The sequence below is a fragment of the Marmota marmota genome, unplaced genomic scaffold (assembly GCF_001458135.2).
Source record: "Marmota marmota marmota unplaced genomic scaffold, marMar, whole genome shotgun sequence".
Classification (NCBI taxonomy): domain Eukaryota; kingdom Metazoa; phylum Chordata; class Mammalia; order Rodentia; family Sciuridae; genus Marmota; species Marmota marmota.
The window spans coordinates 5,804,220-5,817,236 of NW_026000130.1; the positions used below are offsets into that span (position 1 = coordinate 5,804,220).

The following is a 13,017-nucleotide window of genomic DNA, read 5'->3' on the forward strand; positions in this document are numbered from 1 at the left end:
AGGAAAACAGAGAAACAAATATCATCAAAGAAAACAATTAATAGTAGCTTAAATATAAAACTAAATCAGTAGTTTATTAACCAAACTATAAGAGCTAATAAAAAGCAAAATCAGCCTGAAGTATTAAACACTTTAAAAACTAAAAAATAAGGCAGTAATTTGCATGGTATTGGCTTTATTTCCTTTCTCTTCTTTCCCTTTTCAATGTTTTCATCTGCCTGCAGGGGCATACAAGAAATTATTTGTATTTGACCTCAAATGTCTAGAGTAGAGTGTTTGCTATTCTGTGAGGTTCTTCATTATGTCTGCTAGTTATAGTACTGACCATGCTGTCAAACTCAGATTCTTCCACTGGTTCTCCTTAAGGAAATTTGACTTTTACAATCCCTTGCCTGCATATTACTTGTTTTTTGGTACCAGGGGCAGAAATGTCTAATTTGATGCTGTCCCACTTATTGATTTTTGGTTTTACTTCCTGAACTTCAGGGGTCTTATTAAGGAAGTTGGTGCCTGTGCCAATATGTCACAGTATTTAACCTGTTCTCTTATAGCAATCACAGTGTTTCTGATCTAATTCTTAGTCTTTGATCCGCTTTGAATTTTTGTGTAAGTTGAGACAGGAATCTAGTTTATTCTTCTACATATGGCTACCTGTCCCCCCTGCCCCCTGCCCTTTATTCCAGCACCATTTGTAAAACAGCTCTCTTTTCTTCAGCATGAGTTTTTGGCACTTTTGTCAAGGACCAGATGACTATGTCTGTGGACTTGTCTCTCCGGCTTCTGTTCTACTCCGTTGGTCTTCATGTTGGTTTTTATTCCAGTACCATGCTATTTTTGTTACTGTGGCTCTGTAGTATAATTTGAGATCAGAATTGTGATGCCTCTAGCATTGCTCTCATTGATCAGTTTTGCTTTGGCTATTATAGATCTTCCTTATGGATTTTAGGACTTTTTTTTCTAGTTCTGTGAAATATGTCATTGGTATTTTGATGAGGATTACAGTAAATCTATAGGTTGTTTTTTTGTAGTGTGGCCATTTTCACTATTACTTATGTCTATCCAAGAACATGGGAGGTCGTTCCATCTTAAATTTTTTAATATCTTGCTTCAATGTTCTACTTTTTTAAAAAATATATATTTTTTAGTTGTTGATAGACCTTTATTTTATTTATATGTGGTGCTGAGAATTGAACACAGTGCTTCACACATGCCAGGCAAGAGTGCTACTGCTGAGCCCCAGCCCCAGCCCCCTGTATTCTAGTTTTTAGTGCAAAGGTTTTTCACACCCTTTGGTAGGTTTGTCCACAGGTATTTTATTACCTGTTTTTTGAGGATTGTGAATGGAATTGTTTTCCTGATTTCCTTTTCAGCAGATTCATTGTTGGATTATTAGAAAGCTTTGAGTTTTGTATATGGATCTTGTTTCCTGCTACATTCCAAGTTTTTAAAAATCAGCTCTGTAAGTCTTCTGGTGGAATTTTTTGATATTCTAAGTATAGGACCATGTCTTCTGCAAACAGATAATTTGACTTCTTTTTTCCTACTTCTATCCTTTAAATTTCCTTCTTTTGCCTAATTTTTCTTGCTAGGGTCTCAACAACTATACTGAATATGTAACGATGTAAATGGACATCCTTATCTTGTTCTTGATTGTAGAGAAAACAATTTGAGATTTTTTCCTTTTCACTATGATGTTAGTTTTGGGTTTATCATTTATAGACTTTATAATGGTAAAGTAAGTTCCTTATATCCCTAGGTTCTTCAGTGTTTTTAACATGCATGGCTGTTGCATTTAGTTTTTTCCTGCATCTATTGAGATGAAAATGTGATTTTCCCCCCTTTATTCTATTTATGTCATGAGTTACATTTATTAATTTGCATTCCTGGGATGAAACCAACTTGATCATGGTGTACAATCTTCTTAGTGTACTTTCAAATGGAGATTGTTAATATGTTAGTAAGGATTTTGCCTTTAGGTTCATTAGGGATATTGGTCTGTAGATTTTTTTTTTTTACATGATTTGTCTTTATCTGGTTTTGGTATCAGAGAGATAGTGGCTCCATAGAATTAATTTGGGAGTGTTCCTTCCATTTTTCATGGAAAAGATTGAAGAGATTGCCATTAGTTCTTTAAAGGTCTGGTAGAACTCAACTAAGAATCATTTAGTCCTGGGCTTTTCTTGGTTGGAAGATTTTTTTATTACTGTTTTAAATTCTTTGCTTATTATTGGTCTGTATAGATTTTCTATATCTTCCTGGATTAATTTAGAAAGGTCACATGTGTCTAGAAATTGCTATCTTCTAGATTTTCTAATTTATTGGAATATACATTTTAAAAATTTCTTCCTGATGATCCTCTGGATTTCAGAAATGCCTGTTGTGATATCTCTTTTCTCAACTCTAATTTTGTTGATTTGGGTCATCTCTCTATTTTGATTAGTTTGGCTAAGGGTTTATCAATCTTGCTTATCTTTTCAAAGAACCAACTCTTTGTTGCATTGATCCTCTTTGTAATCTTTGGTGCATTTTTATTTTCTATTTCATTAGTTTCAGCTCTGAACTTAATTATTTCCCGTTGACGGCTGATTTCAGAATTACATTGTTGATATTAATTGTTCTTCCTCCTCTAGGACTTTGAGATGTAATTAGATGGTTTATTTGGGATCTTTCTGATTTTTTATTTAGTCATATAGTGCTATAAAATTTTCTGTTAGAACTGCCTTTACAGTATCCCAGAGATTTTGCTATGTTATGTCTCGTTTGATTCTAGGAATTTTTGTATTTCTCCTTTTATTGGTTCTATGATCCATTTCTTATTGAAAAGGGTATTGTCGGGCCTGGGGTTGTGGCTCAGTGGTAGAGCACTCGCCTAGCACGTGTGAGGCGCTGGGTTTGATCCTCACCACCACACAAAAATAAATAAAATAATGGCATTGTGTCCAACTACAACTAAAAAATGTAATTTTTTGCTTGAAATCTGTTTTGTTTTACATGAGCACAGCTGCTCCTGCTTGTTTTTGAATTCCATTTGCATGGCATATCTTTTCTCATCCTTTCACTTTCAACCTGTCTTTGTCTACAAGATGAATTTCTTGCAAATAGCAAATAGTTGGTCTTGGTTTTTAAATCTACCCTGAAAGTCTTTTATTTGGAGGGTTGAGGTGGTTTACATTTTTTTTTTTTAATTTTTTATTGTGGGTTGTTCAAAACCTTACAAATTTCTTGACATATCATATTCCACACTTTGATTCAAGTGGGTTATGAACTCCCACCTTCACCCCATACACAGATTGCAGAATCACATCAGTTACACATCCATTGATTTACAAATTGCCATCCTAGTGTCTGTTGTGCTCCGCTGCCTTTCCCATCCTCCACCCTCCCCCCTACATTTTGAGTTATTATGGAAATATGTTTATTATTTCTTGCCATTTTGATTTGGTTCATATTTTTAAATTTATTTTTAGTCATCGATGGACCTTTATTTTATTCATTTATTTTATGTGGTGCTGAGAATCAAACCTAGGGCCTCACACATGCTAGGCAAGTGCTCTACCATGACCCACAATCCCAGCCCTTGGTTCATATTTTTAATTCCATCTTAATTTTTAGGGAGCTCTTCTAGTGAGTGTAATCAATTTGGAAGTTCTGGGGTTTGTTTTTGTGGTTTCTATTTGTAATTCAGTATTTTCAATAGTGCCTGCTTAGTGGTCATGAATTCTTATAGTTCAACCTCATCTTGGAAAGTTTTTATTTCTACTTCAATTGGGAAAGACCTTGCTGGATATAGAAAACTTGGTTGGCAATTGTTTTCTTTTAGAGACTAGATTTATCTCATTCCAGGCCCTCCTGGATTTTAGACTCTGATTGAGAAGTCAGTTGTGAGGCTTATTGGTTTTCTTTCAAATGTGATCTGATTTTTTTCTTGCAGCTTCAAATTTTCTATTCTTATTCAATTATTTTGTTTATAATGTGCTTTGGGAGAAGTTCTTGTCTGTTTGGTCTTCTATATGCATCCTATATGTGGATGTCTATCTCATTTCCAACATTTGGGAAATTGTGTGTTATTATTTCATTCAAAAGGGTCTTAATGCCATTAGCCTGTATCTCCATGCCTCCTTCAGTTCCAATGACTCAAGACTTCTTGTACATTCTGATCATGGTCTTCTTTTTTCTTTACTGAGTGTTCAAGTTTGTATGCCCTGTCTTCAAGACCTGAGGTTTTTTTTTTCCCTATATGGCTTAATATGTTGGTGATGTTTTCAAGTAAATTTTGTATTTGATTGATTGTGTCTTTCATTTCTTAAAGTTCTGACTGGTGTGTTTTCAGAATCTCTTTTTATTGAAATGGTCTTTCACCTCATGTGTTTGCTCCTTTAATCCATTTTTTGGATTTTCTTTAAGCCCATTAATCATTTATTTTTTTAATATTTATTTTTAGTTGTAGTTGGACACAATACCATTATTTATTTATTATGTGGTGCTGAGGATCAAACCCAGGGTCTTGCACATTTGAGGTGAGCGCTCTGCCGCTGAGCCACAACCCCAGCCCTCATTAATCATTTCAATAATAATTTTTTGTAGTCTTTCTCTGTAATTTCACCCCTTAGATATCTATGGATTCCTTTTGGAGGGATTGTAAGTGAGGGGCTTGTTTGCCTGTCTCCTTGTTTTAGAGCTCTTAGATATACTCATCTTCCCCTTTTCTGTGGGGGTTATTTCTGTTTATCTCAGCTTTACCACACAGGTTTCCTGTAGTCCATGTATTAATTCAACCTCCAACACCTCTCAGTTTGCTGCTGCAGAACTGATTATTTAATTCACTCTTGGGAGCTGGTTTAGCACTATTGATTCTTCTGAACTGCAATATTCTTCTACCTCTATGGTCTATATTAGTGAATGTTTCACTGACATTGTGAAAGAAGTGTATTCTCCCATTGTTACATGAAATTATGTGCAAATGTCAATTAAGTCTAGTTAATTGATAGCAATTTTATTAGTTTCCTAGGATTACCATGACTAAGGATCAGATTGGTTGGCTTGTAATACTAAAATTGCATTGTTTCAGCATTCTGAAGTTTGTACCATACTCCCTCTAAAAATCTCAAGGAAAAATCTTTCCTTGTCAGGAATTTCCTAGCTTCTGCTGGCTTGGTTGCCATTCTTGATTTTCCTGGCTCGCAATGGCAGCAGTTCATTTTCTGCCTCCATCATCACATGGCAGTTGTGCCCTGTGGATCTTTCTCCTATGCTATGAGAACAACAGTCTTATTGAATAAGAAGGTCACCATATTCTCATATATCCTATTGGCAATTTGACACATAACAGAGATGTGTGGTTCTATACTCATCTCTTCCTGATACATGTGTCAAGTACTTATAAAGGGGTGTTCACTTCTTCCACTATAACAGTAGATGATGCATTTTTGTTTGTTTTTCATCTTTTTTCCTTGTCTAGTCTTTCTCATTCTATTATCCACTAAAGAGCATATTCTAGAAGCAACTGCATGTAAATCAACAATCCTCATCCATTCTAACCCTTGTCCACACAAGAAATCCCCTTGAGTATTTCTTCAGCAATACCAAGGTACTGGGATTTACATGTTTTTTTTTATTGTTGTTGTTGTTGCTAGATTCTCATGAGGTCTTGATGGAGGCGATTCTGTGTGACAAGGGAAAGGATGAGGCCCATCTATTCACAAGGTAAGGCATCTCTTCCTTGTCTAAGATATAAATGCTGTTTCATTGGTTACTTTCTTTTCATTCAAATTCAGACTTGAAAATCTGGACATGCACATTATAGATGACTTGTAAATTTAATTCAACAGCAACTCTATTAATAACTGATGCCTGATTCAAGATGATGATCACTTATGGCAGACAGCATCTGTTGCTTACTGAATAGCATTGAGCAATTTCCTCAGTAGCACCTTTCCTGGTTGAAAAAAGCATTTTGCATGTGCCGACCAAAATGGATTGCAAAATCTCCCATGAGAAGCTCCTGTCTTTTCTGCAAGTGCCCTCTGGGCTTTACTTTGGAGCCACTGACCATATTACTGTTTCCCATCTAATTTTCTAATATCTTTAGTGAACAACAGACCTGTGCACATAGGACTGGACATGATCTGATTCTCATAGTCTGTCCCTTTCTGTTATTGCAGATGTATTCTGCAGCAAATGAAAACTGTACATCTTCCCAACTCCCACCCATGTTGAGGAAAAAAATCTTAAGTACTGGGATAAGTTGGGGTTTCTTATCTGTTTATGTCTAGAAAGCCCTCCTTATTCTAGAATAGTGTTGGAAAAAGGAGTGGGGTATGGTGGTGAAGGAAACTGATAATCCAGTGGAGAGTTTTGCCCATCTATCATGGTCCTTAAATCACCTGTTATTTTGGTGGTATGGATATGTGTGCATAAGCATTGGGAGGTATCTCAGAGTAAATCCATGTGTAGTGATTGTGAATGTTTGTGGAAATGTGTATAAAAATATTGTCTTATATGTACAGCTCAAGTGTCAATTTTATTTAAAAAAATCCAACACTACTGTACACTTTACATCTCACACTTCAAATCTCACTGTAGCTGAATATTTATTGTTCGCACTGCCTACATGGAGATGTCAGAGTCAAATGATCCAATCTCTTGACTTTGTAAGTGGAAGGGGCAAGTGTGAATGTAGGAATGGTTGATGCCCAGAGGACAAACTGACCTCAACTGATGTAGAAAAAGGGGTGATTTATTCTCTCAAAAGATGTTGTTGCTGATGTTTGTGTCTCTACAGATTGGATCATCAGCAGGTGATATGACTTGAGCAGTGAAGTTGAAGACTCAGTAGGAAAATTTCCCTGGGAGAAGTGAGTCTGCAGATACATGGTCTAGAGGGTGAAAGAAGCAGGGATGCATGTTTTTTTTTTTCATATTTTAATGACATGAGCAAGAGCTAGTAATTCTATTTGCTTTAAGCATCCTGTTTGCAACCTCTTTTTTTGCTCTACCAGCTAAACAATTTTCCCCATAAGACCTGCTCTGTCCTGATTCTCTGCCTCTCCCAGACATGAAAGCAGTTGGTCAGCATCTCTTGGGAATTATGAACAAGAGATTTTGTTCTGGGTTTTAAGTGTTGAACCACAATGGAAGAAATCTAATGGGATACACTCCCTCAGATGTACTACAGGAAACAGGATAAAAGTTCTTGTATGTGCCAGATGGTGGGTAGAAATCACCTCTTCCCTCTGCACTTTCAGGTCTTATAGTATCACTTTCTGTTCTGTCCTATTATCCACTCCTTGTTCAAAAGATAATCCCAGGTATGGGGAAATTAAAGGATATTTCCTCTGGACTTCCTTCACATTCTTCTGGGTCTGTCTGTAGAAGATTGTTGAGAACTACATCCTTGGAAAGGGTCTGTCTGTAGAAGATTGTTGAGAACTACATCCTTGGCCATTTTCCTCACCTCCACTCCTATCTAATTCCAAAATCCCATTAAACCTTTTTAGACCTCCTCACCCTCTTTCTTAGCCTTGCCCTGATTCTGCACTGTAATGAGAAATGCTGCACGGCCAGGCACAGAGCTGCTCTGCTCTGGGGACCCCACACCTGGGTTCTTTAGCCCTGGTTGGCTCTAAACATGCACAATCGTTGTCTTCTTTCCCTCTGTCAAAATTAAAAAAAAATTTAAATACTTCAGCCAGGAATCTGGTTCCAGGAATCCTGTCCTGGATTGAAAAAAAAAAAAGGGATCAAGGAAGTAAAACAAGGTGAAGAAGAACAGAGAGAGGAAATGTGAGTGTGGAGAGTGGATGGGGTAGCAGAAGTCAAATAAATGCACATATTCTGCATTGCTTCCTGAAGATTCTCTGTTGCACTTAGGAAAACAAGCAGAGCTAATAAGAGCATTGCAGTGCCACCGCTGCCTGTCACCATGACCACACAAGGGCAGATAAATTTATGGTTAAAATCAGTGCAGGCAAATGAAGGGTGCCCTGAGAGCATATCTCAGTGAATGGATATTCATTCCTTGGAAATCCTTAAGATTTTTAGGCCAAGTCCTGCACTGCCTGTTAATTAGGAGAGGTTGTAGGTGTCCATAGGGCACCATGTGCTCGCCCCTTTGTTTTCTTCGTGGAAGGTATCTTTGGAGTGGGTCATCATCCTATCCCTACAGGACCCAGGCCCGCATCCCCAATCCTTCCAAGGAATATGGGGAGCACCCAACTCACGGATGGATGTTGTGGGATATTGTGGAATTGATGCTCTAATTTCAGGTCTCTGGGGATGAGGTGAAGAGGAGACAAGTAAGCAGAACCCCTCAGGCAAGCAGGGGAGTTCAGTTAGTCCAGAAGTGCATCCCTGTGGACTGGAGAGATCCTGGCACTGCCCCCTGTAAACCTGGCTAGGAGTAAACAGCTCAACTCCTCAGGGCCCCTCCGTCTCTGAGGAGCTGTGTGAGGGTTTGTGCTTTATTGCACCATTTCTCAAACTCAGGTTATTTGGATGGCTTTTGGTATGTATGTCAAAGGTGAAAAACACACAAACTCAAAAGGAAATACACTTAATTATCCAGAATCTGTTTAGATGGTGTAATTACAAGTTTTATGTGTGTTATATTTTCTAATTTTGTAAATTAAAAAAAAAAAACAGAGCTGGCTTCATGATGTTTTAAAAAGCAAAATTGTCTGTGACCTTATCCAGTCAGAATTGTGAAAATCCCCAAATTTATAGCTTTATGATCAAGCATAGTGATTTTCTTTTTCTTCTTCTTTCTTTGGTGTGGAGAGTGGACTCAAGTCTCCTGCATGGTCATCTGATCCAAGAAGCAGTTGAAGGATGGGTCCTCCAGAGGGCAGGGCTAGAGGGGCAAGATCCTGGCACCACCCTGTTTCATCAGACCTGCTGATCCTCAGGGGACCCAGCTGTGTGAGACTCAGCCTTTCCACCCCAGCATCCAAGAGACCCCCTTTCTTCTGCCTCACGTTCATTGTCCAGGGACATATCCCCTGAAGGGATGCTAAGGGGAATGTCCAGGGGAATCCAGTGCTGGAGGACATTCACAAACACTAGAGAATTGGGTGGGCTTGACTCTCTTTTCAGGTCTCTGGGGAAAGGGTGAAGAGGAGGCAGTCGGGGCAGGGCTTTTCCTCCTGCAAACAGTGCATCCCAGTGGGCTCTGCAGAAGCCTTGGCATCAGCAAGGGGACACTGCACCCTGCAAACCTAGCTGAGATTAAGTAGCATACAGACAACACACTCAGCAGAGGGCAGCAGGCAGGTCTCAGTACCCGCTGACCTGAGCTCTGAAGATCTCAGGTACCAAGGTCACCTAAGAGGGCCTAAGGAGCCTCCTGGTTTTCCACACCCTCCCCAGTGAGCACTTCCTCCCTTGTCTAGGTGTCTTCCCAGGATGGCACACCTGGGTCTGTGTTGCAGAATCCTACACTGACACCTGGAAGGACAGTGATCTATGGTCCTGGAGCTCTGGGGCTCAGAAGAGGGCACTGGGCAGTGTCTAGAACCAGGCCACAGAGGAGGAGCCACTTGGCTGCTTTTCCCCTCCCACATGTAAAATAGTGTATACAATTGTGCACATTTAAGTTTACTTTGTACATATATTGGTCCTCTATTTAATGCTGGATGTTTTTGTATTAAATATTTGCTTGGTACCCATTGCTTTTAAAACCTTTGCTGTAAAAGAAAACACATTACAGGAAAACACTCTAAAGAGAGGTAGTGCCCCCCGCCAGTGACCACCACCATGATCACTCCCTGCCTCCTGTCCCCCTCATTTTTCCTTAATTGAACACAGTAACTTCTGAAGTAGCACTTCCTAGCTGTCCTTGTGTCAGGGTCCTTCTAGGATTTTGTTCATTGAATTCTGTTTGTTCCTCTGGAAGGGAAAATGGGAACAGGATCACCCCAGGTCTTCCATGACACCTGGGATGTCAGGGCTGTCTCATCCATGGCCACCCATGTCCTTCATGGAAGACCTTCAACATGTGGCTCTGTTTCCTTTAGGGAAAGCTGACTTCTCTCTGAAGGAGTAAAGCTATTCTGCTTTTCATTATCTTTGCGCTTTCATCCTAGAAGCCCCAAGGGATTTCTTTTTCTGTAAAGCCCAGGATTTTACTAGGATATCCGTTGGCTTTCATCAGAATTCTTTTGAAGAAGTGACTCCAAAGCATTGTTTCATTTCAGGAAAAAAATTGAATTACATTTTTAATATTGGCCTTGTATCTTTGCTTTGTGTTCTTTCTGAGACCTTGAACATTTCTATAATCAGATGTCCTAAGGTGATTTTTTTTCTCCCCCATTTTTTTTTACCACCTCTTGCTTCATTTCTTTTGAAATATTTTTCTCTCTCTGACCTTCTGTTTCCCATGCCTTCACTGCGCAGCTGCTTCTTTACATCTCCTTGTGGAACCTACTTTCCAGTGTTTATTTCTTCTCTCCTCCCTGGTTTCTATGCAAGGCTCACAGATATGCCACCCCAGTTCTACGTTTGCTGACTCTGGCTTTTCCCATCCTTTAGTGAGTACTCTCCCTCATCAATGCCCTTGTTACTGTCCTTATCTAATCTTGAGCTTGATGTTCCTGTATTGGAAGAAGACAACTGCTACTCTATTACCCAAACCAGTAGTCATTCCCTTTAAGTGGCTACCCATTTTCTGAATCCTTATTTAGTTATTGTCCATTATAAATGTAACAAATTACCTCCTTCCCAAATTATTATTTCATTCTTGTAATTATTGTTTTTCAGTTTCTTCAGGTTTAAATAGTCACAGTATTTGTTTGTCTTGGATATTTACCTTTGAGTCATTTGATATTAGAGTCATGAATTTTCTCATTCTTTCCAGAGTGATTTGGTTTGAGCTCTGGGAATTTATTTGCAGTGAGTGTGTGGTTTTTAATTTTCACCCTTTAGATTTCTCGACATGCCTGTGCTGGCTCGTGCTCAGCTGGTTCCACATCTCTCTGGGCCAATGGCTTTTGCTGTTTTCAGGCATAGGCAGCATGCCCACCTTGATACCTTTTCTATGTCATAGCATGCCCAAGGATTGTCCTTAAAGCCTTTCCCATATTATCCTAAAAAAACACTCTATTGAAATAACCTCTGTAGAAAAAAATATTTTTAATTTTCTTGACTGAGTTTTTAAAAATTATGTGCAAGAATGTCATTCCACCTTAGAAATAAAGAAATCCTGTTATTTACAACAATATTGATGAAACTAGAAGACATTATGCTAAGTGAGATAAGCCGATACAGACAGTATGATCTTCTTTGGATATGGAATCAGAGTGGAATGGTGGGGGCCAGGGGCTTGGTGTTTGGGAAGATGGGAAACTATTGGTCCAAGGTGACAACATTTCATGGATGCAGGATAAGTAAGTTCTGGAGAGTTCATAGGTAGCAAGTTTCCAACAGTTAATAAAACTGTATTGTAATGATTGTAGAGAGTACAGATCTTAAACGCTCTCACCAGGCACACACACATAGAAGGTAAAATGCATGAATAGGTGGATGTGTCAATTAGTGTAACTATGGCAATCATTTCATAGTGTATATGTTCATCAAAACACCACACTGTATGCAATTTTTTATTTGTCAATTTTATCTAAATAAAGATGGAAAAATGTTTCAGTTAAAGCTAAACTTTCATGAAATTATGGGTTTGGAGAATTTAATAATTTTAGAAAATTGACTCCATAAGTGTGATCAGCTATAGGTATAATAAAATTTATAATTTGAAATACTTGATCAGAAATGCCCTTAACAGCTGCACTCATGGTTGAAACAACAAAAGATCCTCTTCAAAGTTATTGAGATTATTTATGATCATATAGTTATCAGGAATGACTGATGCCACTTTCAAGTGTATGAATTAAAGTTGTTAAAGGTATAAAAATATATAATATTAAAAATTAAGCCAAAAGTCTTACAATTTATCAAGATAAAATATTGAGGAAGTGTTGTATTATATAAAAGTGGGACCACACCTGAACAGAAGTGTGTGCACTTTTTGTAATGTGTAAATTTATGTTGCTCATGTGTCTTTGTCACTTCTGGTATGTTGTATAAATAATATTTTAAGGGAAAAAGGTATTTATAATTGAGTACCAAATTTTTTGCATAAGGGCTTCTGAATTTTTTTGCCTTGGTTCTTTCATGTCTTAAATCTTGAGCTACTGTAATGCAATACCAGAGGCCTCCTGCTGCCTCATCTAGTGGCACAAGGTGAGGGGACAAGAGGGTGTGTGAGAGAGCTTTTCATCCCAAGGTGATGGCATTAATCATGGTGGAAACTTTACCAGTGAATGGGCTCTGCAACATCCCACTTCACCACCATGTGGCACCGGGGATCTTGTTGCCGACACATGAACTCTAAGGGCCCTGTCAACCATAGCAGCCTAGGCCATAAAACGTAGCCAGTCCTGAAGAGGGGCAGAGGTTTGTCAAACCACTGGTGTGACAGCCCTGGTGAGAGGATGAGTGAAAGGAACTAGCAGGTCGGTTTCTATCCAACTTTAGGCTGAGAGTCCACCCGAAGGGGCCCTGCCATGTAGCATTCAACTTAGCCAAAGGGTCAAGGATAGCCCCAGCCAACCCATCACCAGTGGTCATGCCAGGACAGGCCCATCGGCAGTGGGGAGGACACTTGGTCAACCAGTCACCTCCATTGTGGGAGGACAGGAGGCCTGGTGGGTGGGGGGTATTTTATCTTTTTGAGTGGGGGTACAGGGATTGAACCTAGGGCACTTGACCACCGGCCAAATCCCCAGCCCTATTTTATTTAAATCCCCAGCCCTATTTAAAAGGGTCTCACTGAGTTGCTCCTCGCTTTTGCTAAGGCTGGCTTTGAACTCGGGATCCTCCTGCTTCACCCCACCAAGGGTATTTTATCTTATGTAACAAAATTTGAAGCTTTTTTTTCCCACCCGGATTCTGCTAAGAGTGGCATTTACTTGTTCCCAGAACAACCACTTAACAAGCAAGCTCACTAGAGAAACTCTGCTCAGAAGTCCT

The 13,017-nt window shown here is 39.0% G+C and overlaps 1 long non-coding RNA gene across 2 annotated transcripts in view; it reads left to right on the forward strand.

Moving 5' to 3' along the window:
- LOC125611119 overlaps positions 1 to 11,159 on the forward strand; it is a 39,407-nt gene extending 28,248 nt beyond the window's left edge. For both annotated transcript variants that reach the window (XR_007341253.1, XR_007341254.1), the window contains exons 4-6: positions 5,634 to 5,703; positions 6,782 to 6,854; positions 8,776 to 11,159. This is a non-coding gene — a long non-coding RNA (uncharacterized LOC125611119). The remainder of the gene's footprint in view (positions 1 to 5,633; positions 5,704 to 6,781; positions 6,855 to 8,775) is intronic.
- The last annotated feature ends 1,858 nt before the right edge of the window (positions 11,160 to 13,017 follow it).